Source organism: Heliangelus exortis, chromosome 15 (genome assembly GCF_036169615.1).
Source record: "Heliangelus exortis chromosome 15, bHelExo1.hap1, whole genome shotgun sequence".
Taxonomy (NCBI): Eukaryota; Metazoa; Chordata; class Aves; order Apodiformes; family Trochilidae; genus Heliangelus; species Heliangelus exortis.
In genome coordinates, this window is record NC_092436.1 from 9147149 (window position 1) to 9153148 (window position 6000).

Genomic DNA, 6000 nt, shown 5'->3' on the forward strand with positions numbered 1-6000 from the left:
GTTATTGTGAACAGGGGCTATTACTTTAGGTGTGGTAAGTGGCAGATGCTATGTCCTACAGGCAGGGGCTCAAAGGAGACATCTGCACTGAGTGTGCACAAGGTGTACATACATGTACATGCACAGCCCAGTCCTGCTTCCTCCTCACTGCAAAGGGAAATCCTCAACTGAGCTTTGTAGCTCCCATTTGGTAGCACAAAGCCCCTTTGCAAAATCACCAGGTCGGCCCTTATACCTTTGTTGTTTTCAATATTCTTTGAGAGTTTTCTCTAATGCCTGATTTGCTTTATTAGAGAAACCTACTCAAAGGGATTTGTGTGCATGCTCAGCTTGATTTGTGAACTCCAACAGGAGGGGCAGCCAGTAAAATTAATGAGGTTCTGGGCAAATGATTGCACATGCAGACCCACAGACATAAAGCATTAACTGACTGTCTAATTAACAAAGGCCACGTGCCCGATTAAGCATGCAAACACTGCTGCTTATACACACACACTGACACACATTAATGTCTCAGGGAGGATACATTTGCAAGTGCCTGTTTGGAACGATGATGAAGCACACAACCTGCTTCCATAAACACTTTTCAGTATGCAGGAAATATATACATGAAATAAACTGCTGCCCGTTTCTGTAATGAGCACAAATTCTTTCTGAAAAGTAACCCAGCAGGTCTCCAGGCTCGTGCAGGAGCTGCTTTAAACCCATCTTATACAAGGGGGCAAATGAAGGACAAAGAGGCCTTGAAAGAAAAGTCTTAACTCCATTTCAGTCATCTGTCATTGCAAGTGAGGGGCTGCTTTCATGTTACAACATTTCTGTACAAGGGGATAAGAGGTCAGGGGTGTATAGTCCTGTTCCTACCTCTGCCATGTTAATATCACATAACACTCACCCTCTGGATCTTCCTCTCCTTTTTGATTAAAGCTGTGGGGTTTTTTTAATTCACAGCCATAAAACTCAAATAAAGAGGAGGGGAAAAATCTAAAATGTCCAACAAACGAGACCTAAAAATGGTAATGTCACTCCTAGAGGTGGTGGTTCCAGTACAAGATACCTGTTCAGTATCAGTTCATTTAATTTACTGTAGTGCCAGATCCCATAATTTTGGGACACAGATATGATCACTGAGGTGAGGAGCCTGGGAAGGCAAAATCCTGGAAGGGTAGCAGCAATCCCTGGGTGCCAGAGAAGACATTTTTGGCACCAGCTGCAGAGCCATGCCCATCGTTCAGCAGGGTCATCACTGCACAGCCTGGCAGGGAACCTGCAAAGGATATTCCTGAGAGGGCTGTGAAGGCCTGGAAGTACAAGAGAGCCAAGAAGGAACCTGGTCTGTGTGAAACAGGGAGGCAATTTGAACTTCTCCACTGCTCTGAGCCTGGAATCACCAAATCCTGTCCTCTGTTCCTCCCTGTGCTTCTGACTGCCCAAAAGATACCTGAGCCTTCACATTGCTTTTGCCTGTGGTTGATGGGTTCAGTGAACTGAAACACAGAGTTGCCCTGAAGCACATCACTCAGGCCAACTGCCCCCTAAATGCTCAGAAACTCAGTTTCTCCAAGAAGACAGGAAGGCTAAGAGGGGTATTTGAAAAACTAGTTATGTCCGTGGTATGTTTCCTTGCTGCTGGAAGGTGTCCAGAGACATTTCAGGTGCTGATGAGACCTTCCAGTACATCCATTTACAGCCTGGAGTTTCCTTCCTGCATTATTTACCATACAAACCCAAAATGCCTAAAGGACTGTTGCAAGCTATTTTCTGAATCATCCTTTTCTTTCTCCTCTTGTTTCATGTAATAATGTCTCCAAAATCTATTTTGGGAGTGGTGTTTTGCAGCAGAGAGTTGTTCTGTTTGTTTCCTCCAGCTGCTCTGTTGCAGATGTAGAAAGCTGGTTCCTTATTGTAAAGCTGCTGAGAAGGATGGTGTTACAAGTGCTGTGTCCTCAGAGTCTTGCCTTGCTCAACTCCCCTCTCTGGGGTAGGGACATGGAAGCTTGGAACAACAAGTTAGAGCCTGTGTCCATTAATTTTCTGCTGCAGAGTTGTTCCAGAGCTGCAGCCAAAGGTTTGTTTTCAGAGTTGCTTTGGGGATGGCAGGTCATACTGATTTCTTAGAGCAAATTCCCTGATAAAAATTTGGATTCCTGAATTATTTGTATACTATACAGGGCATCTTGGCAGTCTGACTATTAAAGGAAAAAGAGCCATCCTTGCCAGCAGTTATGTTAGAGAATGGAAAAAAAATTAAAAATAAAACAAGGGGTTTATTTTCAGCTCACCAAATTTCAAAATGCTTTTCTCAGAAACATCCAGAAACCCTGAGTCTTTCTACCTTGGATCTTGTCCTGGAACTGAAGACACAGTTTGCATCAGAGAGATGATGCTTATTTTGCTTCCCAAACACCAAGTTTCTCAATCATACAACATTAATATTATTTCAAATTAAGCTGCCCTGCTCTTACCCCAAGACCATCTGACAGAGAAGCAATTGCACTTCCACACCACAGGTTCAAAGAGTGCTTTGCTTGCTTTTGCAGTGTTTGGCAAAGTTCAGTGCAGTTCTCAGCTTTGAAGCATAATTGCCCCACAACAGCAATGACTCCAGTCTTCAAAGTCCAAAAGGAGAAAGAGAAAGGAGGGAGGACAGCTGAGAATAGCACATTTCAGATGTGGGTTACAATTATTTCTTTTTTGGATGCCTATTTCTGGATGCTGCTGGAGAGCTGGGCAGCTAAAATAAGAAAGCAAATGTAAAATAAAAGATCATGTTAGAAAGCACACACATCCAGACACCATGGCAGCTGGGGGACCTGTGTAATCAGAGCTATAATGATTCCATAATTTCACATCCAAACATAATTAGTTGAGGTACATTCTTTGACAGCTAGAGATTTGCAAAATTAGGGTCAAGCAGGTTCATTTTTTTAATTGCTCTCATTTCCCCCCTCTGTGTTGTTCCTTGTCGCTTTATAGCCTCCTCCCTGGGCCAAATTCATCCCTGGGGTAACCCCCTTTTAAAAAAACCTCCATGAATTTGATCCATTGTACCTTGGAATCATGGAAACATGATAGCAAATAGCTTTCTGTGTGTGACTGGCCTGTCACATGTCTCAGTACATCTGAAGGACTGTGTTCAGCTTGCCAGCTGCAAGAACCCAATTCCCTGGAAAACTGTAGGCTGCTCTCTACTTCATACATTATTGCTGTCAAGTGCAGAAACAACAGATAGCAGGAAAGCAGTCTGCCTAATTCCAGTGAGATGAGTGTCCCCTGTTTCAGATGGCAGCAGAATGTGCAAGGAGCAATTTATATATGCAGCCAGATTTCATTAACTGGTTTGATTCCACCTAACTGAATAAGCCAGGACAAAAAGCTCTCCATGTTCAGACATCCCCTGAAACGGTCTCTAGAAATCAAAGATGCTTTCTTGGTTTAGATAAATCAGATGTCCAAACTGTTTATACATTTGCTCACATAGTAATTACTTGCTGACCCACACTTATCTGAAGCAGAACTGTAGCATCCCCAGTCTATCCATACACTTAAAGTTCCTGTGATTGCCCAAAACATGAATCACTTGCACTTACTCCATCTCCAGGAAGTGGATAACAGCAGCTCCACAAAACACAGAGTCCAGGCCTGTGCAAACAGCTCCCCAGCCAGAAGTCACAGCCCAGGTTGGGGTTTGTGGAGCTGAAGTAACCGACCAGGAGTGAAGTTTCAGCTTGCATGGAAACAGCCAAGAACAGAGCTGAGAGCCCCATCACAGCAGAAAATTAAAAAGCCCAAAGATGTGTCTGGCCACATGTTGGAGGCTGGCACTGTTGGTAGAGTCTGCACTGCAAAAATAGGGGCTGGAAAATAATGTGGGCATAAATGGTGTGCACAGATGTGCAGGTACAACTCTTCTGTGCCCCTCATCATGACACCAGCCCCTGCATCAACTCCATAACTGGGTGAGAGGCAGAAGGAATGAATAATAGAAACTTCACATAAACACACCCCATGCAGCAAACATTTCTCCAGGTGTTATTTTGACACATTTTATGAGTTTGGGGAGGTTTTGTTTTAGGAAAAATGGAATATGGGAGATGGGTTTTTTTCTGGTAGATGTTTTCAGTCTTTTTTTGTACTCCAAATACTTTTAGTGGTGTTATTGGGGTATCTGAGGCCACAGTGAAGACTCTGGCAGTTAGTGATGAAGTGCATATGGGTCACGTGAGGTGTGATGGGGGTGAGATTATATTCAGGCAGCACACAGTGCTCTGGTATAAATTATATTAATATTTACATAATATATAAATATACTAATTTCATGTGTTAATCTTTTGTGCTCCAAAATAGCAGAGTCCTTCAGAACACATAAGCACAAATCCAAAACATAGCCCCATGCTACCTCCTATGAAGAAAATTAACCCTATCCCACCCAAAACCAGCACAGCACCCAGTACAGGTTCTGAAGGCTGATACAGAACACAAGGACATGGATCTCAATCAAGATCAAAGTATGGGTGTTTTTCCAATCCAAACCAACAGGACAAGGATGCAGAAGCTGAGCCCCATCTACCATCCTAGGAACCTACAGCCAGACCATTTTGTTGGCTGGGAGAGAGGTCACTATCTGTTCTGTTTACAGAAGTGAGAAGCCACCCACTGACATCCCATTTTAGAGGGCAACAAGATAAAGTTCATTAAAATGGAATCCAGGATGCCAGGGGACAAGCTGAAAAGACATTATACAGTCTGGCAGAGAAGGCAACCAAGTTTCAAAAAAAAAAAAAAAGAAAATCACATTAAAGCATATGCAGCCATGGTGAGGACACCTGAAGTTTGCACATATGGCTGCTCCTCTGGGAAGGCCTGTCTGCTGCAGGCCTGCAAATCAAAGTGTTTGCATCTCATTACCCAGGCTGGGAGACATCAGGCAGGGCTGGGATGAGTGGCTGAGATTCCCCCAGTGCTGTAATGGGGTGACAGTTTGGCAGCATCAGCAGTAGGATTGGCTTTTATCCCTCACAGAGGTTGCTGTGCTAAGGATGGGGAGGTGTTTATTTTACAGGATGATGGTGTCTTGGCCTATGGCACACAGCCAAACAGCCCAAAGTCAGCTCTCCATATATTGCAGGGTTTCTTTAGCATCCCTCCCAAGCAGCTACAGCATTCTTGATTGCAGCACTGGTGAGGCAGGAGGGAAAGTGGGGAGCATCCCTACAAGGGGAATTCTCCAACTCAGCAATTCACAGCCCAAGGCAATGACACTGGAGCTCCTCAGAGCTTCTGCGTCCAGATGGCTGTTGTGGATCAGATGCTTTAGGTGCAATAAAAGGAAAATTGTCATGGTAATATTCTCACTTTTTCCTCTTCTTGTCATAACAACATTCATCTCCACTGATCCCACTTCTGGTGAAACTAGACTGGAGCGTGTCCACGGAAGTCCACCTGGAAAAGTGTTGGAAAATAATATTTCCAATCCACTAAAGAGTGTACCTTGTACCTGTGTCAGTGTGGAATAAATGCACTGCAGCTGAGTTTCTCATAGTATTAATTTCTAGAACTGTCAGCTTGCTATTTGAAAGCTTTCTATGTATTCAGAATTAACAGCTCTCACGATTTCCAGTGGAGCAAATGAAATCAGAATCTACCTTCATTTTAATAGAGAGAACAAAGGAGGAACAAGGACAGCTTGCTACAAAGCAAGTCAATTACCCTGTATTTCATCCTCTTCAGGGATCTGCTGTTATAGAACCATGGGATAAAATCCCAAAGTAGAGAGGAGCCCAAGAAAGCTGGATTCAAGGATCACCTCCTCCAAGCCCAGGAGCAATGCATCCCAACAAAGAGGAAAGCAGAAAAGAATGCCAGGAACGTATGGACAATCTCAGATGTTAAAAGGAAGTCTACAGAAGCAAGGAGGGTAACCTGGAAGGAGTACAAAGAAGTTCAGCCTGGAGAAGAGAAGGCTCTGGTGAGACCTTATAGTGGCCTTCCAGTACCTGA